Source organism: Rattus norvegicus, chromosome 1, assembly GCF_036323735.1.
Source record: "Rattus norvegicus strain BN/NHsdMcwi chromosome 1, GRCr8, whole genome shotgun sequence".
NCBI classification, from domain to species: Eukaryota; Metazoa; Chordata; class Mammalia; order Rodentia; family Muridae; genus Rattus; species Rattus norvegicus.
Genome location: NC_086019.1, coordinates 42,018,120 through 42,045,805, shown reverse-complemented (window position 1 = coordinate 42,045,805; position 27,686 = coordinate 42,018,120). Strand labels below are relative to the sequence as shown.

The 27,686-nt window shown below is 37.3% G+C and overlaps 2 long non-coding RNA genes across 5 annotated transcripts; one reads left to right on the top strand and one right to left on the bottom strand.

Annotated features, from left to right (window-relative positions):
* Positions 1 to 235: 235 nt before the first annotated feature.
* On the bottom strand, positions 236 to 24,612 carry LOC120100087 (uncharacterized). Of its 2 annotated transcripts, XR_010058962.1 has the most exons (8): positions 24,476 to 24,612; positions 19,765 to 19,871; positions 14,643 to 18,464; positions 9,439 to 9,573; positions 5,615 to 5,724; positions 4,336 to 4,522; positions 1,207 to 1,444; positions 236 to 429 (listed from the first exon to the last, which is right to left on the bottom strand). It is a non-coding gene; the product is annotated as an uncharacterized LOC120100087 (long non-coding RNA). The 2 variants fall into 2 exon arrangements; XR_010058957.1 differs by having other exon boundaries at positions 14,643 to 19,871.
* Positions 17,359 to 25,677, top strand: LOC134482598 (uncharacterized). 3 transcript variants are annotated; one of them, XR_010058970.1, is made up of 3 exons: positions 17,359 to 17,471; positions 19,476 to 19,564; positions 24,649 to 25,677. It is a non-coding gene; the product is annotated as an uncharacterized LOC134482598 (long non-coding RNA). The 3 variants fall into 3 exon arrangements; XR_010058967.1 differs by having other exon boundaries at positions 23,393 to 25,677; XR_010058966.1 differs by having other exon boundaries at positions 19,476 to 25,677.
* Positions 25,678 to 27,686: the final 2,009 nt, after the last annotated feature.

Genomic DNA, 27,686 nt, shown 5'->3' with positions numbered 1-27,686 from the left:
TCCATCTCTAACTTCATCATGTGTGATGATTAAATTTGATTCGTAATGGAATTTTATTTAGAACTTTGTATGGCACAGAATTCTGGGCACAATTCTGAGGGGTTATTTAACGTCATTAGTTTTGGCTGCACTTTAGAAACTGAGGTGGGAAAGCAAGTACTATAACTGGGCTGTAGAGGCAGAGACAGAAAAATGCCACTTTCCAAAGACTATGGAGAATCATGAACAAGGCACATTGGAGTGTAAACAATAACACTTTTATTTATTATAACATTTATTATGATAGCATATGAATGCTGAAGCAGGATCTTGTAATAATTGTTCTGCTATGATTAAGGGGAAGGTAGAAGGGAACATTAAAATAGAATGACCTTATAATGTCTTCAGTCACCTTCTATCACTTATATGTGGTAGTTGTTCTGTTCTGTCCTGTTAAATGAAACATAAAATGTTATTGTTAGACAAACATTCTCAGATGATAGATTCACTTCACTTCAGATAAGAGTAATCTTTCAGTATATTTTCTTAACTCTATACAAATAATTACTTGCATTATCAATGTATAGGAATTTGAGTGGTACTACCATATTAATCAGGTGCGTTTTAGCCTCCTTATATTTCTTCACATAGGTTTTGTAATGGATCCTGTGCATTTTAATATTTATGCCAATGCTAAGCATTTGGCAAGATTGTCTCTCATAGGAAATTAAACAAACATTATTATTTTTGCATTAAAATCAAAAAGCATGTTGACAGTGGTACAGGACTTAAACATGCAGAATCTCTAGTGGATGTATAAATTAAAACATTGTTTCTAAATGATCTTATCAAAAATAATAATTTCATATGCATGAATCCTCTATGACTTAAAGACCATAGGAAGAACGGCAATATTGTGGGATTCTTACAAAGGCTGAATAAATAGTCTGTCATACTTACATGTGGTATATATAGTACATAAGTATTTGTGTGTGTGTCTGTCTGTCTGTTTGTGTGTGTACATATAAATTATATATACATATATATTGGTTTGTATATACATATGCATAAATTTAAGTATAATTTAATTAAAGTGGTGTTTAAAAAGTTTTTCCATACTCTAATATCATTTTGGGTCCAAAACTGCTCTCATATTTACAAATTTATGAAATAAGTGAATGATGTCATCCTTCCATTTATATGATGACTAAATAAATCTTGACTCACCTGTAGGACCTTCCTCCTGCAGAGCAATGGATGAAATTTTTAATTTTTCACCATTATCTCATGTTTTCTTATTGTGGCCAGCTAGGAATTCTTTCATAATAGGTGATTTGCCAGAAGAGTTTATTGAATCTGCACAGGTCTTTAAATCCTCAGATCTTCTGTCAATATGTTTATTAAATATATTATCATTTCCAAATATTTGATGATAGTTGTTGATCATGATTTGTATAATGGACATCTGTAACAACACAAGGCAAAACAAGATTGTCATTTCACATGGGTTACAAAATTGAAATTTAAAAATGAAATCCAAAACTATGAGGAAAATAACAGTTGCCACAGATAGGAACGCATGATATGAAGTTTCTGAAATGGAGACTCTAAGTTCTCTGCATTTTACCAAAACTTGTCAAAATTTAAGGCATACTGCAAAGAATAGAAGAACTACTTAACCAAAGCAACATTTCAAACCTGATGTGCTGCCAAACACTGTGAGTTAATCTAATTAATGACTGTCTTTTGTTGACATTTTTAGGGGGTAGGGGGATTGGGGGTTTCTGTTGGGATGTTTTGAATGGGATACCATTCTAGTTCCAGGCATGGCAATACCCTCTTTGTGACAACTTTCTGGTGGCTTAAGTCCCTTGGCCCTCCTGATAAAAGTATGCCATTGCCTATAATTTGGAATTACAAAATACAGGTGCCCATTTTCAATGTACTTTCTCTGCTACATTTTTGCTTCCCAAGACAAGAGATACCAGGTTTCAGCCTGCTTTTTGTTTTTTTGTTTTTTGTTTTTTTTTTTTTCTTTCTGCAGACATGCTCCTCTGTCATGACATTGAAGTGCTATGCTCTCTTGGCATTTCTTTTTTTTTTGGTTTAATATTCTTTTTTTTTTTTATTAACTTGAGTATTTCTTATACACATTTCGAGTGTTATTCCCTTTCCCGGTTTCTGGGCGAACATCCCCCTAATCCCTCCCCCTCCCCTTCTTTATGGGTGCTCCCCTCCCAATCCTTCCCCCATTGCCGCCCTCCCCCCAACAATCTAGTTCACTGGGGGTTCAGTCTTAGCAGGACCAAGGGCTTCCCCTACCACTGGTGCTCTTACTAGGCTATTCATTGCTACCTATGAGTTTGGAGCCCAGGGTCAGTCCATGTATAGTATTTGGGTAGTGGCTTAGTCCCTGGAAGCTCTGGTTGGTTGGCATTTTTGTTCATATGGGGTCTCGAACCCCTTCAAGCTCTTCCAGTCCTTTCTCTTATTCCTTCAATGGGAGTCCCTGTCTCAGTTCAGTGGTTTGCTGCTGGCATTCGCCTCTGTATTTGCTGTATTCTGGCTGTGTCTCTCAGGAGCGATCTACATCCGGCTCCTGTCGGCCTGCACTTCTTTGCTGCATCCATGTAGTCTAATTGGGTGGCTGTATATGTATGGGCCACATGTGTGGCAAGCTCTGAATGGGTGTTCCATCTGCCTCTGTTTTAATCTTTGCCTCCCTATTCCCTGCCAAGAGTATTCTTGTTCCGCTTTTAAAGAAGGAGTGAAGCATTCGCATTTTGATCATCGGTCTTGAGTTTCATATGCTCTGTGCATCTAGCGTAATTCAAGAATTTTGGCTAATAGCCACTTATCAATGAGTGCATACCATGTGTGTTTTTCTGTGATTGGTTTACCTCACTCAGGATGATATTTTCCAGTTCCCTCCATTTGTCTATGAATTTCATAGTCATTGTTTTTGATAGCTGAGTAGTATTCCATTGTGTAGATGTACCACATTTTCTGTATCCATTTCTTTGTTGAAGGGCATCTGGGTTCTTTCCAGCTTCTGGTTATTATAAATAAGGCTGCTATGAACATAGTGGAGCATGTGTCTTTTTTATATGTTGGGGCATCTTTTGGGTATATGCCCAAGAGAGGTATAGCTGGGTCCTCAGGTAGTTCAATGTCCAATTATCTGAGGAACCTCTAGACTGATTTCCTGAATGGCTTTACCAGTCTGCAATCCCACCATCAATGGAGGAGTGTTCCTCTTTCTCCACATCCTCACCAGCATTTGCTGTCACCTGAGTTTTTGATCTTAGCCATTCTCACTGGTGTGAGGTGAAATTTCAGGATTGTTTTGATTTGCATTTCCCTTACGAATAAAAATGTTGAACATTTCTTTAGGTGTTTCTCAGCCATTCGGCATTCCTCAGCTGTGAATTCTTTGTTTAGCTCTGAACCCCATTTTTTAATAGGGTTATTTGACTCCCTGCGGTCTAACTTCTTGAGTTCTTTGTATTTTTTCGATATAAGCCCTCTATCAGTTGTAGGATTGGTAAAGATCTTTTCCCAATCTGTTGGTTGCCATTTTTTCCTAACCACAGCGTCCTTTTCCTTACAGAAGCTTTGCAGTTTTATGAGATCCCATTTGTCGATTCTTGAACTTAGAGCATAAGCCACTGGTGTTTTGTTCAGGAAATTTTCTACAGTGCCCATGTGTTCGAGATGCTTCCCCACTTTTTCTTCTATTAGTTTGAGTGTATATGGTTTGATGTGGAGGTCCTTGAGACCTGAGGAACTTAAAACTGCACCTGAATACATTAGTGGTAAAGTAATTGAAAGTATACAAAATAATATACACCAATTTGTCAGCTACATATACACACACAAATATCCACACACATTTGAAATATATATATATGATATGTACTTTTATATGACTATTATTTCACTTGATGTGAATATTTAATAATATAATAGTCTAATTACTGTGAAACACAACTATTATATACTCCAAAAATAGGACTGGAATGAAAAAAAAAACAAGCAAAACATGGGTAAATAGGATTTTTTTAAACTTCACTCTAGTCTTCTTTGACTACCATTATATGTGAAGCATTCTGTTGGCCAAAATCAATATCTATGAAGAAAGAACAAAAGAAAGACTGAAATGATTCACTCATTTTAAACTACATTAACCATCTTTCTTCCCAAATCTTCCTGAAACAGAACAATATATATTCCACTCCACTCCAGAAAATGGAATCCTAGGGTTTCCTTTTACAGAAATGATCTTTCCAAAGTGTTCCTACTTCCTGCATTACAATGAGAATTTTGTTCCCAAAGGCAAAAGTCAGATTCCCTTACCTTTCTTGATACATCACTCCCAAACCATGCGTCCTTTGTAGTCTGATCCCACAAAACATAAGGAGCTATCCGGATAGATAACCTGTTAGTGTCTAAATTATTCGTGGATGAGTCTCTTACTATGACTAATATGCAAATGAGATGCTTTAGAAGGATAAAGTTTGCCTGAGGAATTTTCAGTAGAAGTCTAAACAAAGAAAAGGGATAATTTTATTTTAGACCATCTGAAAACTAATGTTAGTTACAAAACTAACTATGAAGAAAACAGGGAAAATGTAGACCAACTCATAGTATAACCAGAATTCAAAAGAGGTATAATATACAGCTAGAGTACTACATAAAATATTTTCTGCAAATCATTGTACTGTATAAAATCATGGGAACATTTTAAAAGTATGAATGATTTTCTATGTAATAGATATTTGACTGCTTCCTACAGAAGCCAGAGGAAGGTGTCGGGATATTGGTATTAGAATGAATGAGATTGATGCAGACCATGTGTGTTCTGTGTATGAAAACATCTAGTGTTATTAAACATCAATCCATCTTCCCAAGCACCATGGAGTGGAGACACATTTAATATCTAATGTAGTATAAATCCATGTAACATTCTTGTGACACTCTAGAACATAAGGAGCAGAAAGCCCTCTAGTGACCTCACACAATGCGATTATAAAAGCTTCACTACAGCAAGACAGAGATGCATTGCGCCTGGGTAGCATGTGGAGCTCAATGCTCCTGTTACACACAAAATCATTCTCTGAAGTATTGCACAGAAAAAAGATTCAAAGAAGTCAGAGCTATACCTGACCTAGACTATTCGAGGTAGTTATATCTGAGAAAGAAGTATTCACTAATAGCTTCATGTTCTAACCAATGACATATATTTAGCATCTGGTATATTCACAGTAACATGGTAATAATACTAGGATGCAAATAATACACAGGTATTATACACACCTCCTTCTTTTAATTTGTTTCACACAGGAACTAAACCAATACTCTAGGCTGACCTGCACACAAGGTGTTGCATAGACTGTCTTCTAAACTGTGACAGTTATAAAGGAGAAGACACCCAGGAGGGATTACAGACATGATTCAACACTCTAGTTTGAGAAATGAACGTGTTTAAAAAGTGACAATACGTGTCTGTGCTAAGGAAACCTCTTGGCATGGGACATCACTCCAGCTTATAATACTGTAAACACAAGCCTATGACCTTACAAAAAACACTGCTTCTATATTGGTACAGTTCCCCAAGTGCTTTCTGTATCATTACCTTTGGATGGCATTGATTTTTCCAACCAGAGTTCCTTCATCTGGGATGTTAAGTCAATTCTCATATAAGTCAGAAGTAAGTAAACTTCCTTCAGTGTTTGCAATGAAGTCCTTTTTTAAAATGAAAATAAAAAAGTAATGGTCAATATACACTTTAGAAAGAACATGAAAAGCATTTTTGTTTAAAATTAACAGTTTAGACAAGTGATTCTCAACTTGGGAGTTATAATCCATTAGGGGTTCACATATCATATATCTTCCATGTCATAAATTCTCTCCATTTTTCTTTATAATTCTTACCAATAGCAAAATTTTAATTGTGAGAAAGCAGCAAAATGATGTAGTGGTTAGTAATCACCAAACCATAAGGAAATATATTAGTGTTACAGTATTAGGATGGCTGAGAATCATTGGTTGAAAGCATATTACATAAAAGACTCCCAAACTTCTATCTCCCCAGAATCTTGGATCAAATGTGGAACCTATATGCAGGACCTTGTGTTTTCTTCCCTAAGACTAGAATCAATGAAGCAGTGTCCTAGTTGCTATAGCAATGAAATAAACCTATGGTCTGTTCAAATTGCCTCTCCTGACTTCTAGTCCACACCATGACTTGCAATCATAGATCTGCACTCCACTTCCCAGCCCAAAGCTCTCTCTGCCTTGAAAAATGCCAGATGCTATGTGGAATATCCAGACAGGAACCTATCATAACTACCCTCTGAGAGGCTCCACCCAGCAGCTGACTGAAACAGGCTCAAGGGCTTGTATGGAAGAAATGGGGGAGAGATTCCATGACCTGGAGGAGATAGGAACTCCACAGGAAGAGCTACAGAATCAACTGAGCAGCACCACTGGGAGCTGTCAAAGGCTGAATTAACATCTAAATATCCTGCAGAAGCTGTAGCATGACCTACAGCACAATTTCTAGCAAATGTAAAGCTTAGTCTCCTTGTGGGTCCCCGAACTTGTGGAGCAGGGGCTATCTGTAAGCTGTTGACTGTGAAAACCTGTCCCCACCTGGCCTTAGGGGGAGAAGATGTGCTAAACCTGAAGAGAGTTGATGTGCCTGGGTAGGAGGACAACCCAAGGGTCCCAATGCAGCTCACAGAAGGGGAGAGACCCTGTGAGGGGAGAATAGGTAGGGGGCAGTATACAAGACATAAAATGAACAAACAAAAAAATGTAAAATGATGACGACGATGACGATGACGACGATGATGATGATAATGGTTTAAAAATCCACCAAAACAATCAAACCAAAACCAAAGTCCTCTTCTTGGAATAGGCAACTATCAAAAAATGACAGCACCCAAAATTAACTCATCCTGACGGTATAATTGTTGAATCTGTACTTTAGGCTCACACAGCGTAAAGCTGTTGTATACACGTACACCTTGCTTACAGACCCAGCAGGAATAGTGGTGAAGCTTACTTATTTTCCATGTGAGAAGGTCTCACAGTTTCATGTCTTTTTCCTAAAGACATTAAAAAATGCTGAGAAAGCATTTGACAAAATTCAACACCCCTTCATGATAAAAGTCCTGGAAAGAATAGGAATTCAAGGCCCATACCTAAACATACTAAAAGACATATACAGCAAACCAGTTACTAACATTAAACTAAATGGAGAGAAACTTGAAGCAATCCCACTAAAATCAGGGACTAGACAAGGCTGCCCACTCTCTCCCTACTTATTCAATATAGTTCTTGAAGTTCTAGCCAGAGCAATCAGACAACAAAAGGAGATCAAGGGGATACAGATTGGAAAAGAAGAAGTCAAAATATCACTATTTGCAGATGATATGATAGTTTATTTAAGTGATCCAAAAAGTTCCACCAGAGAACTACTAAAGCTGATAAACAACTTCACCAAAGTGGCTGGGTATAAAATTAACTCAAAGAAATCAGTAGCCTTCCTCTACACAAAAGAGAAACTAGCCGAGAAAGAAATTAGAGAAACGACACCCTTCATAATAGACCCAAATAATATAAAGTACCTCGGTGTGACTTTAACCAAGCAAGTTAAAGATCTGTATGATAAGAACTTCAAGCCTCTGAAGAAAGAAATTGAAGACTTCAGAAGATGGAAAGATCTCCCATGCTCATGGATTGGCAGGATTAATATAGTAAAAATGGCCATTTTACCAAAAGCGATCTACAGATTCAATGCAATCCCCATCAAAATACCAATCCAATTCTTCAAAGAGTTAGACAGAACAATTTGCAAATTCATCTGGAATAACAAAAAACCCAGGATAGCTAAAACTATCCTCAACAATAAAAGGACTTCAGGGGGAATCACTATCCCTGAACTCAAGCAGTATTACAGAGCAATAGTGATAAAAACTGCATGGTATTGGTACAGAGACAGACAGTGGACTAGAATTGAAGACCCAGAAATGAACCCACACACCTATGGACACTTGATTTTTGACAAAGGAGCCAAAACCATCAAATGGAAAAAAGATAGCATTTTCAGCAAATGGTGCTGGTTCAACTGGAGGTTAGCATGTAGAAGAATGCAGATCGATCCATTCTTATCACCCTGTACAAAACTTAAGTCCAAGTGGATCAAGGACCTCCACATCAAACCAGATACACTCAAACTAATAGAAGAAAAACTAGGGCAGGATCTTGAACACATGGGCACTGGAAAAAATTTCCTGAACAAAACACCAATGGCCTAGGCTCTAAGTTCAAGAATCGACAAATGGGATCTCATAAAACTGCAAAGCTTCTGTAAGGCAAAGGACACTGTGGTTAGGAAAAACAGCAAGCAACAGATTGGGAAAAGATCTTTACCAATCCTACAACAGATAGAGGGCTTATATCGAAAATATACAAAGAACTCAAGAAGTTAGACCGCAGGGAAACAAATAACCCTATTAAAAATGGGGTTCAGAGCTAAACAAAGAATTCACAGCTGTGGAATGCCGAATGGCTGAGAAACACCTAAAGAAATGTTCAACATTTTTATTCATAAGGGAAATGCAAATCAAAACAACCCTGAGATTTCACCTCACACCAGTGAGAATGGCTAAGATCAAAAACTCAGGTGACAGCAAATGCTGGTGAGGATGTGGAGAAAGAGGAACACTCCTCCATTGTTGGTGGGATTGCAGACTGGTAAAACCATTCTGGAAATCAGACTGGAGGTTCTGCTCTAAAATACCTAAGAAATTGGCAGTAATGCTCATGTGTCAGACAGGATAAATTTGTTCACAAACAGCATAAATTCCTATCACAGCTATAGTGCTAAAAGTGATGTTGGATACTAAAGATGTTTCCAAAGAAGTTTAATAACTCATTTAAAATAGATTAAGCCATATTATATGGCATTTAAATATACTCCACTAGGATAAATGATGTTAATATATATATATATATATATATATATATATATATATATATATATATATATATAAGTGTGTTCATCTAATTCATTGATCATTTAAAGGAAGAGCCTACAGATATTTTTAAGTATTGAGTAATTTCAGAGGCAATGATATTAAGGGAGATTCCAGAGAAATGTGGAGTCTTAAAGAAGCTGCAAGACTTTACAGTTGGGTAATTAGTGGGGCACTTCCATAGAATTATTTCCTCCAACATACTGGTGGGTTTGAATCTCTGATGCAGTCAGTGCAAAACATGGGAATGGTATTTCTTCTCTTTTTCTTTCAATTACATTATTCAAAATACAGTAGAACTTATTTCTGTTTTAAAAAGATGTTACTCTCATAGATTGGTTATCTAAACATTCCTCAGTTTGATTAAAAGCTTACTGAGGAAAAAGGTGCTATAGAAAGCCAAAATGATACTCACAAGTATTGGAGCAGGCAGCTTTCTGTCGACATAAATGCTTGTAAGATTTTTGCCAAATAAGCATTTCTTTCTTGGTGGTGTTGTATCAGAAAAAACTGGTGGCTAGGTATATATATATATAGCCTTTCTGTTTCTCTGCATATAAGAAAGAAGGGAAATCATTTTTGAAACTGAACTCTCTTTAACCTTGTATATCCTTTGCATTTATCACACCAAATCAAAAAGAGATATGTGTTAAAGTACTAGAAGCATAGAAAACATCAAGAAGACACATAATAGTCAAAGGCTAACTGAACATAGAAATAAAAATATGAAAAGCTATGAATGAAAAAGACAAAGTCACACATAACATTAACTACATTAGACTAATACCTGAATTTTCAATGGATATTCTAAAATATAGTGGGCCTGCATCAACGTTCTCCATGGTTTCAAAGAATACAGATACTAGACTAGACTTTATTACTGAGCAAAAGCATCATTCATATCAACAAAAGAGGAGAAACATTACATAGTTTAAGCACCACTAAGTCATTTCTCATCATCAATCTTGGTCTACAAAAGGCAAACAGCAGGCTGAATATAACGTACATATACACAAGAGGACAGAAATGATAAATAACCCTGTAGTCATTCGAAAAAGAGGGGGAAAAGTATGTGTCAACAAAAAAATAACAAAGAACCATAAATACTGCTCATTAATAACTCTAAGCATTAACTGTCTCACACCAATAATATACAGACTATCAGTTTGGGTCAGAAAGCAGGTTTCATCATTCTCCTGCATCCACAAAATACACTTGTTTTAGATAAAATCGCATACTCGTGTTTACGATGCAATTGACTATATTCCTTTGTCTAGGTTTCAGGTGCCATTTAGTTTTCCATGTTCATTGGTGTTGCCTTGTTCAGTTAATGTTTAGGAAGTGATGTTGGTGAGGCTTTATGGGTGAGGTCAAGGGAACATGGCAGAAGACTGGGAGGAAAGAAGTTTAAAAAATCACTTCTACAATATTGTTTCTCCTAATAACATCAAGACTGTTATAAATTTTATCAAGCTTTCAAAGGATAGAATCAAAATGTTACTACAGGATGGTCTAGAATTTTAATTTTTAAATCTCATTGATTCATGAACATGTGGGAATCTTTCCATTATCTGATATCTGCTCAATTTATAAGACATTTTGCCTTGTTTTGGGTTGAATTTTTTTTCATTTTTTTCTTTTGTTTTTGGTTTTGTTTTTTTAATCATAAAAGCCTTTTATTTCTTGGTTAGAATTTTCCCAAGAAACTTAATAATTTTAAAAGTTACTGTTAATGACAGGTTTTCATTGATTTACTTTTCGGTAAGTTTGTGATTTTTACAAAGAAGGAGTACTCACTTTGTGTGTTAATCTTGTATGTTACTACTTTTGAAAGAATTTACAAGATATCTGATTATTCTTATGGAATATTTAGGCTCACTTATGTATACTATCATATTATTTTCAAAAAGACATACTTTGAATTCTGCATTTCTAATATATGTCCCCTTGGTCATATGCAGTTTTAATATTATCTTATTTGTTTACATATGCTCTATGAAACAAGAGTAAATTGAGTATGACCAAAGATCAGCAAAGGAAGCCATTGGTGTCATAATATTTCATAAATAACTTGATGAGGAGCAGCACACACTATAAGGAAATTCTAGGTGATAGAATCATTATCATCCTTTCAGACATAAGGCACTCACTGTTAATTATTCTTCAATTAACTCAATATGGTAAGCACTCTTATTGCTAGAAATTTCAACTTTTGATGTTTTAGACTATTGTCAATTAAGGCTACTTGCAGATGTGGAAAGAAGAAAACTAAAATAACCAAAAAGAAGGAATTGTATATTTATATAACATTTATATCATATTACTTTAGGAAAATGAATTTATCTTGTCAGAGAGGAGTGAAAATGTGTGACTTGGACAAGTCAAAGGACCTGCACGGATGATCCTAAAGAGAAATAACAAGATACCAAATGTTGAACTTTAAAAGCATACTTAGGAATAACATTTTTTTCTGAGAAACCAAATGAAAGACCCAGAACCATGTTCAATTCTATGGTAAAGAAAATACATTTAAGTCTAAACAAAGAACAGTTGTTTTGAACTGAGCTCTTAGTGTCACTTATTGAACCTATTCTGCTATCTTGCCATACTGGTTATCATCGTACTTTATAGGTATTACAGGTGGGTACCACTATCAATTGCTTCCCTAACGTGTCAACTTGCCTACTGTTTTATCTACCTTAGAACTTTGACTTAAACCTAGAGGCTTCTAAGACATATCCAGGTAGATTGCTGAGATGCCTTGTAAGATTTATTTGGCAACTGGCACTCAAGCCACCAACCTTGAGAGAAATCCAAGTGCTACCTGACGCATCCATATTTTGGGGGAAAGCCACAGGAAGTACTTTAACAATTTGTAGAATTTCTCTCACCAAGATTGAAATCATGGCTGGAGCTAGAAATCTAGTCCGATTTATGTATCTAGTTTGGTCATAAACTTTAAAATTGATGACATTAATTTAATAAATTAGCGACGTTCCTTACAGCATTAAATATTAGTCTTATATGACCAACAATTGGGGCCATCATCCTACACCAAAGAAGCCTCTTTGTATAGAAAATGGAGACCATTACAGAAAACAAAAACTTGGACACAATGAAGAGATAATTGCATTACAAAAAATCTAGCACCAGTGAATACATGTACACTAGAGCTAAATGCTCTGTAGCTCAGGGACTATTGTAGAGGCCTTACAAATACTGTAAGACCCAGCATACTTGAAAGTCTGTTTTGAAATTGCCTCTCATAAAAATAGGTGCAAAATCAGAATAATAGCAATGTCAATGCAGTGTTAAGGCAATGGTCAAAATTTTGCTTGTCAAAAGTTATAGGCAGCTAATTATGACTGACAGAATATTAATTTTTCCAGAAATGACCTGCATATGGATTGTCTAATACACACTGTATATCATGGAAACCATATTCACAAACAGAACAAAATGAACTCAAGTAATATTCATATTGGTAAAGATAAATATATACCTACATACATATATATATAAACATGTACAAAACAATATTGAAATGAATATGAAAGTACAGTGACTGTGATGGACTTAAGGGAGAAAAGTCAGGCTACAGTGCTATAATTCAATTTTTGATAAAAATTTAAAATAATACTAGTAATAAATGAAAACATTGTAAACTTATAGTAATGGGAGTTCAGGAAAGACCAAGAACAGCAAATATGGAAATTATCAATTTCTTTACTGGAGGTTTTCTCTAAGATTTCCATTTCTCACATTTGGATTACAGACACTTTTGAGATAGACAAACCATGAATAAACAATATTTCATGTTGAGGCCTCAGGTGATGAAGAGAGATATAACAAATATGCTGTATGCTTCTGTGCATTTCTCAGTGCACGTAATGCATGCATGTGTGTGTGTGTGTAAAAAAAAAGCAGATCACATCACTGGTGATGTATATTTAGAGATTAATTAGAGCTTTGAGCTTATTAACATATGAGGAGCCTCCAGTATTGGCCTTTCTCTCTGTCTCTTTTTTTTGGGGGGGGGAGTGTCTTTTTTTTTTTTTTTTGGTCTTTTTTTTTCGGAGCTGGGGACCGAACCCAGGGCCTTGTGCTTCCTAGGCAAGCGCTCTACCACTGAGCTAAATCCCCAACCCCTGGGGGGGGGAGTGTCTTTTGATCATTACTGAACAATATGTCAGAAATATCTGTCCAATAAGCTTCTGTTACTGTATCTGACTGCCATCTTTATTGAGGTAGAAACTTCTCGTTTAGAGATGATTGTGCTACAATACCTACTTTTGTTTGTTTTTTAATGTATGTTTTGATGACCCAAATTCATGTCACAAAGTCTAAATCTCAATTGCTTTAGACACTGGATTATCTTTTCAGGTCATTTTGTATATCCTAAAACCATGATCCACCTCTAAGTTCATCATGTGTGATGATTAATTTTGATTGTTAATGGAATTTTATTCATAACTTTCTATGGCACGGGATTCTATGCAGAATTCTGAGGGATTATTCAGTGTCATTAGCTTCTGGCCACACATTGATAACTGAGGTGGGAAAATTAGTATTATAACTGGGCTGTAGAGGCAGAGACTGAAAATTTTTCCAAAGACTGTGTAGGACCATGAACAAGGCACATTGGAGTGTAAGCAATAACCCAATTTACTAACATTTGTTATAATAGCAAACAATATGAAATATGCAGCATAAAATAAGTACAATGAGTGGAAACTATTTGTAACTAATACGGTGAAATATAAAACTAACATAGGATCTTGGAATAATTCTTCTAATATGATTAAATGGGAGGTAGAAGGGAACATTAAAATACAATGACCTTAGACCATCTTAAATCACCCACTACCACTTATATGTGGTAGTTGTTCTGTTTTGTCCTACTAAATGAAACATAAAGTGTCATCATCAGACAAATATTCTCAGATGATAGATTCACATCACTTAAGATAAGGGTAATATTTGGGTGTATTTTCTTAACTCTATAGAAAGAATTACTTCAGTTAAAAATGTATTTGAATTTGTGTGCTGCCACCTGATAATCAGGTGAGTTTAACCTCTTTATCATACCTCTCATAGGTTTTGTAGTGGATCCTGTGCAAATATTTTTACCAATGATAAGATTTTGACAAATATTGTTTCTCATAGGAAATTAAACAAACATTAGTATTTTCATGCTAGGAAACCAAAGCATGTTTACAGTGATGCAGGGCTTAATCTTGCAGAATGTTTAATCAATTTTTAAATCAAATCATTGTTTCTAAATGATCTTATCAAACATAATAATTTCATATGCAAGAAATTCTCTAACTTAAGGAGCATGGGAAGAAAGAGGGGAAAATATAGCAGACAATATTGGTGGATACTCTAAATAAAGAATGTGTCATACATACCTGAATGATGTATCCAGATGTATTTCAGTATATGTGTATATATATACATACATATATATATATATGATGTTTAAAAACTTTTCCCATACTCTCTCAAATAATCATTTTGTGTCCCAAAGCTTCTCTGATATACACAAATTTATGACATCATGAAATGATTTGATCAAATGATTCCATTCATTTGATGAATAAATAAATCTTGTCTTACCTGTAGGACCTTCTTCCTACAGTGCAGCATATGAAATATTAAATTTTTCATCAATATCATTGGTTTTCCAGTTGTGGCCAGCTATGGCTTTTATCATAATAGGAGATTTTCCAGAATAATTTATTAATTCTTTGTATGTCTTTAAGTCTTCAGACCTTTTGTCAATGTGTTTACTAAATATATCATCATTTCCAAATATTGGATCATAGTTGTCAATCATAATTTGTATGAGACATCTGTAACACCACAAGGCATAAACAAGATTGTCATTTCACATAGTTTACAAAATAAATTTAAAAATGAAAAGAAATACTAGGAGGAAAATTACAGATAGGAACCCATGCAATGAAGTCTTGAAATGGAGACCCTAAGTCTTTTGCATTTTTATACAACTTGTTAAAATTTCATGCATATTGCAAAGAACAGAAGAATTACTTAACCAAAGCAACATTTCAGAACTGATATGCTGCAAAAAAACTGTGAGTGTACCAAATTAATGACTGCTGTGTGTTACTCTTTTGTGTGTGGGTGGGGGTAGCTGTTTATTGTGATGTTTTGAATGGGATGCCTCTCTAGTTCCAGGCATCGCAATACCCTCTCATTGACAATTTTCTGGTGCCTTGGTCTGCCTGGTGAAGAGTGCCACTGCTTAGAATTTGTAGTTACAAAAGGTAGGTGCCCATTTTCAATGTACTTTCTCTGCTACATTTTTGCTTCCCAAGATAAGAACCATCAGGTCTCAGCTTCCTGTTTGTTTTTTCTTCTTTTCTGCAGTCGTGCTCCTCTGTCATGACACTGAGGTGCTATACTCGCTCAGCATTTGTAGGTCCCAAATAACCACCTACTTCAATAAGTTTCCCTGGTCATGTAGTTTTATTTTTTATTGTTTATTTCATTCATTTACATTTCAAAACTTATCCCCCTTCACAGTTCCCTTCCACAAATCCTATATCTCCTCCCCTGCCTCTATTGCAGTTTTCTCTCACTTGACTACACACTCCTGCCCCAACAACCTAGCATTCCCCTACCCTAGGCCATCAAGCCCCTCAGGACTAAGCAGCTCCCCTCCTAGTGATGCCAAATAAGACAATCCTCTGGTACATATCCAGCTGGAGCCATGGTCCCCCCATGTGCACTCTTTGGTTGGTCTTTTAAATCCTGATGTTTTATTAAGGCAATAGAAATGTGACTGAGAGAAGTTGGTGAGAAGAGGGAGTCTTAATTGAGAAAATGCCTCCATCAGATGGACCTATTGTATAGTGAAGCCTAAGGGATATTGTCCTGATTAACCTTGGAATTTGTAGGGCCCAGATCTCCAGGATGGTGCCACCCTTGAGTTATTAGTCAGAAAAGGAAAGATATGAGATACAAGGTAGGAGGCAGTGCTCCTACTAGGCTTCTGCTTCAGTTCTTGCCTCCCTGTTTTATTTTTGGCTCTGACATTTCTCAGTATTTAACTGGTAACTGCAAGTATATTGTGGAGTGTAACCTGTCTTCCATTAGTTGCTTTTCATCAGTGTTTTGTCACAGCAATTGTAGAAAATTATGACACTTCCTAAATTGAACAACGCTGGTAAGTTACTTTTCTTCTGAGATGATGACTTAGGTTAGGCAAACTCTATTCATCACATATGTTTCTTCTCACCATGCACCTGTTTATTTTTGAGCACTCCTGCACAGGATAGTCTTATTTTATATGCAGATTGTACAGGATAGTTTTGCTTCTTTGTTTTCATACCTGACCACACAGAAGAATATTTGAAAAGAACTGTCCATAAAGGAAGAATCTTTAATAGTTATTAAGAGTGAAAAATACATTTTATTGTTTCATTTGGACTAAACATGCAGTTTGATATAGTCTTGGATTTTAGGTTTCCAGTACCTTGGTAATTAGAAATTAACTAAACAAGCTACGTTTCTAGTTCAAGCCAAGTACAGTCCTGAGCAAGAATCTTATTCAAGCTATCCCTTGGGCTATCATCCTCCATTGTGAGTAACATCATGGTATCTTCTTTCCTGTGGACCTAATACCTGGGAGCTACTAGTTAACATGTACCTTGCTTTCTGTCATATTTACATTTTCTTTATCTTTTATCCTTTTCAAAATATGTGTCCTTTATTAATTCTCTGAAATTTCTAATCATGCTACCAAGTAACTCTCATTTCATTTTTCAATCCTTCCATATATCCTTTGGAAACAATCCCCCCTCACTAAATTTCAAAAATTAAAATTAAATAAAAATTTAAATTTAATTTTAAAAAATTAAACTAAAATTTAAAAAATTAAAAATACAGTGTGTGAGATGTGTTGTGCTGTAAGTGGTCACACATTATACCCTCTTGTCCAAACAGATTTTCTTGCAAATGTATAGTGAAATAAGTCTGGTTTAAGCTCTCTGCATTTTTCTATACTCTCAATACTGGAACGTCCTGGAGATGCCTCTCCCTCTATATCCTGGTATCTTGCTGTAGCCTTTAATCATTGTGATCCTTCAGCTTTGAATCTGCAGGATCTCCCCCATCATATGCTCCAGCAGCAGGATCTAGGGCCCCTATATATATGTAGCAGATATGCAGCTTGATCTTCAGGTATGTCCCCTACCAGTTGTATGTACACATGCAAACTCACACTCATACACACACTCACACACACACACACATGTCCCCTAGCCAGTATGCAGACTGGCTCTGACTCTGTAGTCTACAACTGGATTGCTTTCTTTTATCAGTGCTGCTTGTATGGCTTCAGTGGAAGGTGATTCACTTATTCCTGTTGTGAACTGATGTATGAGAGTGGGTTGGTGTCAATGGAAGGTCTACACTACTGAGGTAAAGAAGAATGGAGGGAAAAACAGGTTGTAAAGATGGGACTTGGAGGAAGGGACTACAATCAGGATATAAAGTAAATAAATGAGTGAAGAATATTGATGTATATGCGTTTATAATAAAATTAACAGCTACAGTATACTTGAGGATCATAAAACTGTACCTGAAATAGGTTAGTGCTAAAATAATGGAAAGCATACAAAATAATATACACCAATTATTCATCATTACATATGTATATACATATACTAATACATGCACATGTACAAGTACACTTACACGTATATGTACACATGCAAAAACACTCATACACACACATATATGTATATACATACACACACACATATGCAATGTGCTTTAATATGACCAGCAATTCACATGATGTGAATATTTAGTGATATCATGGTCTCACCACTGTGAAACACAACTATTCTATACTCCAAAAATAGGGCTACAGTGGAAAAAACAAACAAAACCTAGGTAATCCAGATCTTTTAAAATTTCACTCTAGTCTTCTTGGATTACCATTATATGTACAGATTATTGTTGGCTAAAACATCAATATCTAAATCAATACCTAAGAAGAAAGAAGGAAAGAACAGTAGAAAGAAATGATTAACTTACTTTAAACTACATTAAAAATCTCCCTTCCCAAATCTTCCTGAAATAGATCAATACATATTCTACTCCACTCCATAAGAATGCAATCCTAGGGTTTCCTGTTAGAGAAATCATCTTTGTAAAGTATTCTCAATTATTGAATAATAATTAGACTTTTGTTCCCAAAGGCAAATTTCAGATCCTCTTACCTTTCTTAAGACGTCACTCCCAAATAATGAATCTCTCGAAGTCTGACCCCACAGTACATGTGGAGCTATGCGCAGAGATAACCTGTAACTGTCTAAATTATTCATGGAAGAATCTTTTATTATTACTAATACACATATGAGATGTTTTAATACTATAAAGTTTGGTTCTAGGATCTGTTGCAATAGGCTAAACAAAGAAAAAAGGAGAATTTTAGGTTAGACCAACTTGAAAATAATGTAAGTTAGAAATCTAACTACAAAGAACAAATAGGGTAAATGTTTTGTAGACCAACTCACAGTATAATCAGAATTCAAAAGAAGGAAGAATATATAGCTAGAGTATTACATAAAATATTTTCTGCAAATCACTTTTCTGTACAGAATCACAGAAAAAACATTTTTCAAATTATTTATGAATTTCATTGTACTAGAAGAATTTCATTCTACCCACAGAAGCCAGAGGAACATGTCAGGATCCCTCGTAACAGAATGAATGAATATTGTTGCAAACCATGTATATTCTCTGTGTGAAACCATCCAGTGTTATCAAACAGCAAACCATCTTTCTTGCCACCATGGGGACACATTTAATATCTAATGTATTATGAATCGATGACACACCCTTATAACAATCTAGAACATAAGGAGCAAAATCACACTCTGGACTCTACTCAATGTCCTGGTATTAGAATGAATGAAGATTTTTGAAAACCATGTGTATTCTGTGTATGAAAACATCCAGTGTTATTAAACAGCAAACCATCTTTCCAACCATAATGGAGTGGAGACACATTTAATATCTAATGTAGTATAAGTCCATGTAACACTCTTGGGACACTCTAGAACATAAGGAGCAGAAAGCACACTTGTGACCCTACAAAATGCAATTATAAAAGCTTTGCTACAGCAAGCCAGAGATGCAGGGCTCCTGGGTTGCAATGGGAGCTCAAAGCTCTGGTTAAGTATGAAATCATTCTATGTATCACAGAAAAATGATTCAAAAAGTCAAAGCTATACCTGATCTAGACTTCTCTAGGTAGTTATAGTTGAGAAAGAAGAATTCAGTAAGAGATTCCTGTTCTAATCAATGACACATATTGACCATGTGAACTATTCATAATACCATGGTAACAATTCTAGGATGCAAGTAACCCACAGGTATTATACACACTTACTTCTTTTAATTTGTCTCACACAGGAACTAAACCAATACTCTAAACTGACCTGAACACGTGTTACATAGACTGTCTTCTAAATCATGACATTTATAAAGGAGAAGGCTCCCAGGTAAGATTATAGACATGGTTCAACATGCTAGCTTGAGAAATGGGTATGTTTAAAAAGTGACAATACATGTGTGACCTAAGGAAACCTCTTGGCATAGAACATCATTCCAGTTTGTAATCCTGTAAACACAAGCCTATGTACCTTACAAAAGCATTGCTTATATATTGGTGCAGTTCCCCAAGTGTTTACTGTATCATTACCTTTGAATGCCATTAATTTTTCCAGCCAGAGTTCCATCTGGGATGCTAAGCCAATTTTCATAAAAATCCAAGGTTAGTAAGCTTCCATCGATGTTAATAATAAAATCCTTTTTTATTGAAAATAAAACAAAAATAGTAATGGTCAATGTACATTGTAGAAAGTACTTGAAAAACATTTTTGTTTAAAATTAGCAGTTTAGACCAGTGATTCTCAACTTGTGGGTCATAATCAATACGGGGTCACATATATTTTTCGTATCAGATATTCCATCCATTTTTCTTTATAATCAAATCAGGAGCAAAATTTGAATTATGAAGAGAAGCAAAATGAAGTAATGGTTAAGAGTCACAAAGCCATGAGAAAATATATTAGTGTTACAGGATTAGGGAGGCTGAGAATCATTAGTTGAGATCATGCAGGATCTTATTTTTCTTCTTCCCTAAGACTAGAATCAATGAAGCAGAGTCCTAGTTGCTATAGCAATGAAGTAAACCTACCATCTGTTCAAATTGCCTCTCCTGGCTTCTAGACTACAACACTCCTTGCAATCATAGATCTCCACTCCACTTCCCAGCTTATGTAGTCCTGGCTGACCCAAACTCACAGAGATCCTCCTCCTTCATCTTCCCAGTGTCGGGATTACACACATGTGCCACCATGACTAGAATGTCTCTCCTTGAAATCTGGATATGTTTTACATGTTAATGTTGGTGTTGTACATACAGTATACTTAAAGACTGCAATTTGGAGATTTTCTTGTTTATGAAGCTTTCTCTGGAGCCTTTCCCTATTTTTAACATGCCTGCCTGTTCACACGGATTTGTAGATGTCCTACCACATGAGTTCCTTCCCCATTACTAAATCACATGCCTGAGAATCAACTTAATGAAGTGGTGTATGTTGGCCAAAAATTGGAGGCCACAGTCCACCATGGCAGGTTGAGCAGCTGTCTATATTTTATCCTCTCTGAGAGTGCAGAAAGCAATGAATACTTATGCTCCACCCCCTTTCTCTTTATATACAGTCAAGGCCTATTGATTGATCAGTGCTGTTCACTGTTAAGATTTATTGTCCAACTAGCCTGACCCCAGTAATCTCTCAGGGTATCCAGAAGGTTATGTAATCAAGGTATGGTACATTTCTTCAGGCTCTTCTTTTTTTGTTTTTCTTTGTGGGTTTTTTTTTTTTTTTTTTTTTTGAGACAGTGTCTCACTCTGGGCTGAAGTTGGTCTTCACCTTGACTTATTCTGTGCCTCCAGGTTGTTAGAATTACAGGGCCTAACCACCACATTTGCCTGGAAATCTCCACAGACCTAAATCTATTTGTTTCTTGGTGATCAAAAAGAGAATGTAACAATGGTCAAGCTAGGCCCAATGTCTTTGCTCCCTTCCTACTGCCTGCTGATTGGAATGTAGAAGTCTCAGCTATCTCTCTAGTACCATGGCTTCCTGTGTTCCCACCCACCCCATGACAATAATAGACTAGACCCCTAAATATGTTAAGCCAGTCCCAATTAAAACTTTTCCTCTGTAAGAGTTGTCATGGTCACGGTGTCTCTTCATAGCAATAGAACATTGACTACGACACTGGTACTATGTCTGATCTTAAACAACTGTAAACTCAACCAGGCATGATATTAGTAGAACATCCAGGTGAGATGATGTTGGGGCTACAAGCTCACAGAGAACCCCAACCAACAGATACCTGTAAGGTCTCATGGGCAGGTCTCTGTTTTCTTTAGTGTCCTCTTTCCGTCTATCTTACTGATTTTTATTCTCCCCATGAACAGTGTAAAAATACATTGCCTTTACTTCTAAGTCATCCTTAGCGTTCTCTTTAAGTCCTGAGTTTATGGGACAAGGTTTCTTACTAGAATCTTCACCTTTCGTGTATTTCTAATCTCTGGACACTTGGGCCCTGAAGAACAAAATAAGAACCAGGTTCTCAGAGACTCAAAGAGAAGAAATGAAGTCCATGAACTCAGTGAAAATTTTTACCAACCCAAAGTCAAACTGATTCAAATCAACGCTGGCCCACTAAATTATCAGAGCATCTTCAAGAGAGAAAGCTCCCAGGACTGGGGACAAAAGTTGAAACTTGAACTTTTAATCTCATTTCAGATGAAAGTGATGTGGTCTGGGAGTCAGAGGCAGGAGGGTCTCTAGGTTGTGTTAAGTCTGAGCTGTGCATTGAGAGCCTTTCTCAAAAGAACAGCCATAAGGAAGTGACATGGAAACAAGCTGTCATCTCAGGGGATGTGACTTTACATGATTTGGTAACTTAATCCTAGGAAAAGAAACTCAGATATGGGGTGACAGTCTAATGGCAGAACCTTGTCTAGCACAGACAAATAGAAGGACAGGAAGGAGGGAGGAAGAAGGGCCAAAGATGAGCGATGCTACAGGCATTCAAATGTTAAGAATGCTATCCCTAAGAACTGGAGGAAAGCTAGCTTTCCCACACTGTAGCAGTGCTTACAGTTTACTGCAGTTCAGAAACTGGAGATGATTGTCCCTGTGTTGCTGTACAGAAAGGACTGGAACAGTAGCAAAGACAGTGGCTGTGCCCATTTCATGGGTGCTTTAGAGCAAGACACCTTCTGGAGAGGTTTCCAAATAAAAATGTCCAAGTGGTACTTCTGAGCTTAAAATTTCATAGCTTAGGTAAAAATCAGATTTTTCTTATTTCCAAATGAAGTTTTGAAGGTTTTCAAGTTGTTCCTCTAGAGGGTGCCCAAGTGCTTGAATATTCTGACAGTGAACCTCCACAGGCATCTCCCCAGTGGTCAAGGTTTAATATGGAAACAGTTAGTTATTTTTACACAGTTCTTTTTGCTTGTGTGTGTGAGCTGTCCCTTGTCGACAATAGCTTTCTGTTTTCCTCAATGAGGAGTGTTGCTCATTTGTGAGCCTTCATTAACTCAAAATGAAATGGTTAAAAATATTTATCCTGTTAGAATAGGCTGCATCTTTTACACAACCCATTAAAAAACAACAACAACGATAACAAGACTCTGGCTTTTGAGATGACGTATACTAATTCACATTGTTTACCTAGCTGTAGTGCTATATGAACACTACTTAAAAGGCAAAATAAACTTGGTTTGTATTTAAAAAAAAAGGTTTCAGAGCTGCAGAGGAACAGCCTTGAAAGATGCTACTGACATGGAGACTCCAGGCTCAGCCTCAGCCCATGAAGAAGATAACAGAACACAGAAAGCTTCCTGTTCCTGCTAGCGCTGTGGCAGCGCATACGTGCCCTCCTGATGCATGGGGAACTGAGATAGGAGAGCCTGGAGTTTGAGGCTACAAAGGGAGGCACTGTGCTTTCTCATTACCAAGCCTAGTATAGGACAAATCAGCACAACTCAGAAATCGGTCTCTCCCGCTCTTGCAGTTGCAAAGGGAAATGGGATGTAGCTTTGGACAGTTCTCAAGTTCCATCTGGGTCTCCCCTCTCCAGCTCTGAGTCCAGTCTCGCCAGTTTGTTGGATGTGAATTCTATGATCCCAAATTAATGTGCAAAATCTTTTTTCCTATAATTCAGCTTTTCATCAAAGCCACTAAGAACCAGAAGCTAAACAAAAAGCCACAGCTTCTTAAGAACTTTTTACTTTTGTTTTCAAGGGCCCAGGTCACCATCAAGGAGACTAAAGCTGGGGTAGGAAGAGCATGAGAATATCTCAGAGGTATTGGGCCTGTACTGGGAAGATCTTTTCAGATACCCCTGGAATGCTCTGAACTCACAGGCAGGGGATTTAGAGGTGGGACTCTTTATCCTAGTAGCTAGATGTGGAAATGGCACTTCCAAGTCCTATTTGGGGATGGCTTGCCCAGGGAGCTTGGCTCAGTGGAGTGTAGAATGAATGCCAACATTAACAATAATTCTGGTCCAAGTGCAAATGTCTGCATCAAGTCCTCAAAAAAATCCTTTTATGGTCCATTTGTTTGGACACACCCTGGTTCCAAACCTTGTTTTGCCTCAGGACCCACATTCTTAGAAACATGCTAGCTTGCTGAAGACATGGACTGCTTCTGCCTTCTGTCCTGCAACACTGACTAGATGCTAAGATTCATTCTTAGGCACTGTGACATTTGAGCCTTTGCAAAATGTATTATGTTTATTCATGCCCCCCCTCTCTTTGTGTGTGTGTGTGTGTGTGTGTGTGTGTGTGTGCGTGCACTTGTGCACATGAATTCCACTGTTCACTGTGTGGCATCAGTGGATAACTTTTGGGAGGAGTTCTGTCCTTTGGACCTGATTCCAGAGATCACACTCAAGTCACCAAGCTTGGTAGCAAGTTCCTTTACCTGATGAGCTTGTTGGTCCAGTCTGAGCTTTCACTGAACCCTTAGCCCCTCTTTCCCCATCAGCCACAGGAAAGCAATCTCTGCAGTGTTACTTTTGGTCCTACGTGACTTTCTTAGGTCCCAACAACTAAACATTTTACTTAGAATTCAACATAGTAACTAAATTGCTAAATTTAATAGGAATTACAGAATGTGGGCTTTTCTGATTCTGTATTGCTTTCCATATTCTTAATTATACAGTATAGAAGACAGTAAAACAGTCATCATTAGGACCTATTTGGCTTCCTTAAGATATATTTTCAGGAAGATTTTACAAAGTTTGGATGTTTAATTTGCTCCTCAAATACCAATTTTCAAACTAGGAAGTGAGTGTTCTATGAACTTCACATGAGAACTTACGCAATAGATTTTTTTAAAAACGCTTTTCAGTCATTTGAAAGCTGTTTCTACCTCCTTCTTTGCAGGTCTCCGAATTCCTGGGAGGCCTTTTGTTTTCCTAATGAGAAATCAGACTGTGGTGGAGCAGTGGATGCACTGACACTGTCTCTCCTCTTGCTGTGCCTTCCATGCAGATGCCTGAAGCCTTGGAGGAGCTGAATGGTTCAGTTTCCTTGTATCTTCCAGAGGAGAAAAAAACACCATCCAGAATCCTTGTGACAAGCACTTGTTTGCGATTGAGCAAGTGTCATGTTGCCTGTCATCTGAAAAGCAGCAGAGAAGCATCATCATTGTGTCCCCACTCTAAAAACAAAATGCAAGTCTCTGGGCATGCTGGTGGCATCCCACACTCCCCCTGACCTGCTGGCTCATCCTGCTGCATAGAACATCATCTGCACTTGGAACTCCTCGGTCTCCACCAATGGTTCTTCAAGTCTCAAGTCATGTACATTTTCGGATCGTTGAGCTCCTCTGCAGGATACTGGTGCTACTAAGGCTGGAGACGGTAAGACATGTGCACATCCAGTGTATCCTCAAAGGCTTCAGTCCTTCATGAGTTCTAGGTTACCTTCATGGTTCTCATTTTTCTTGCTATTCTCTATGACCAGAGATCTACTCAGACTGCCTTTCTAGCAGGTCCTCAATGAGGTTCAGGCTCAAAACAAAAACCAAGAATAGTGACTGATGGTGCTGGAGGATAGCAAACATCCAATAGCCAGCAACATAGAAACTTCACAGAACTCTGTGGACTGTGTGGATGACAGTGCACATCCTTTAAATCTAATCTCCAGGTTTCAGTGACTTCTGTTTGCTACAGTGAATGGTGTGAGCCTTGTCTAGTTTACTACCAGGCACAGATGGAGTTCTTAGAACTCCTTTTGAAAACATTTAGACATGTGTAGAAATCAGGAAGTAAAGATTGAGTGTTTTGAAAGACACGAGTCCTGCCAATGTAACTATGCAAGCCCAGTGTTAACTTCCTCCATGACGTTCACCTTTCCTTCATGTTTACCTTCGCCTTCCTTTGAAGAATGACCTACAGCAAGTAACTTGCCTTCCAAAGCCTCTGACTTACAGATCCATAAAGAAAACTATGAATTTTAGATTTCAAGTACTAAGTATTAGTCAGAGTTCTTCAAAGAAATAAAAGAAATAGAACCAATTGTATATGTCTCTCTCTGCATGTGTGTTCTGTATACATAGTCATATGATGCACAAATGTTTTTTTTCAATAGTGTATTTCACACTCAAGCTACAAAACTGCCTAGGAACAGTTTTCTCAGTCTGTATTCCAGCCCTTGACTTACATGTGGCTCTCTATGTGTGTCTACTTGTAAAGTCAGTGTTATGTTTGAAAGAAATCTCAAAACTGTAGAGCTCACAGTTGAGATCTAGTCAGCCTGACAGCCTGAGAATTAAAAATGTCACTGACAGATCAATCCCCCAAATCAAGCTAGGAATCAACCTTCACCTATATTCCTCTTTCTATTCAGCCAGCAACTGGCCAGATGTCACACATACATACACACATACACACACACATACACACACACACACACACACACACACACACACACACACAGAGGAGGAGTTATGTCCTTTAGTCCACCAGTGTGGATGCTAAGTTCTTTAGAACACTCTTCCAGATACTGTAAGACATACTATTTAGTCAGCTCCTGGGCATCCCATGTCTGACCAAGTTGATGTGCAATTACTAATCACATGATGTTCCCCAAATACAATGGCCTCAAGAACAGGAACTGAAAATTAGCAAAGCTTTATGTCTCAGTTCTAAAGCTGAGGGTATCAATATATTTTCTGTTAAGAAATCCTAGACTATGTATAAACTAAACTTGTACTGAGATGCTGATGCTACAACGAGAAGTGGTAAGAAGTCACTTTTGAACTACAAAATGAGGATTCCAATTTACTAATCCAGCCTGATGGTCTACCTGGAGAAGTAGAGACAGAAAGTCAACCATCCAGTCATATGTCTGAAACACAGAACACAGTAGAACTGCTACCTCTCTCTGTCCAATACTGGAAACAAACAAACAAATAAACAAACAAAACTGGTGACTTGAATATGTGGCGACTGAAAGCACGAAGCCCAGAAGTGTAATTGATAAGATATGAAGTTCTAAGAATGTAAGACTCGGGGTTGGGGATTTGGCTCAGTGGCAGAGCGCTTGCCTAGGAAGCGCAAGGCCCTGGGTCCGGTCCCCAGCTCCGAAAAAAAGAACCAAAAAAAAAAAAAAAAAAAGAATGTAAGACTCAGCTCTGTGACAAGTCCACCTTTAAGTAGGGATTACTCACGGAGACCCAAAGCCACCTGTCAGGCAGACAAACTTCCCTGAACCTGATATCAGGATATGCCCTGCTTAAATGTTTGCCGTAAGCAAAAGTCAGGGGCTTCATACTGGCTGTCTCACATTACTAGGATGCATATCCTAGGGTTTGAGGGGTTGTCATTGAGGAAGTGATGTAGACAGAGCTTGTTCATCAGAAACTAGACTGTCCACACACCTCTGTGAGAATCCTCTCACGATGCACTACTGAGCTGGGGTGGAGACTAGCAAGATAAAGGCAGAGGGGGTTGGGGGGGGATCTCAAATTTTCTCTGGTATCTATTAAAGTCAGCAGAGTCTGGCCACCATGTAGTCATGTAGTGACAAGCTAGAGACAATTACATAGAAATAGTGCCACAGAGGCTTTTGTTATAAGGGGAACATGAAAACAGCAAGGATATAAAAGCATTTGGAAAGTAAACACAGGGGAAACAGCATCAGAGCCTGCATATCCTCCTCATTCCCCCAACCACATGGGATGAGATGGTATGAGATGAAGATGCCACTTTGGGAGGCAGCATTGAGGATGATACTGGCCTGCAGTTTACAGCTTGAAGGAAAACTAGAGAAGTTTCATACCCACTCCGTCCATGCTCTGCAGAGTTTAGCAGTGGGGTGGATAGAACTGCTGTGGGAAATGAGCCTGCAGGGTTCATAAGTAAATTCTGCTTGCTTTATTTTGCTAGAAAACCCTCTGCACTCCAGTCCCCAAGCAAAGAAACATATAAACATATAATCCAAACATTTTAAATAAATTGGTTCTTCCTCTCTCTCTCTCTCTCTCTCTCTCTCTCTCTCTCTCTCTCTCTCTCTCTCTCTCTCTC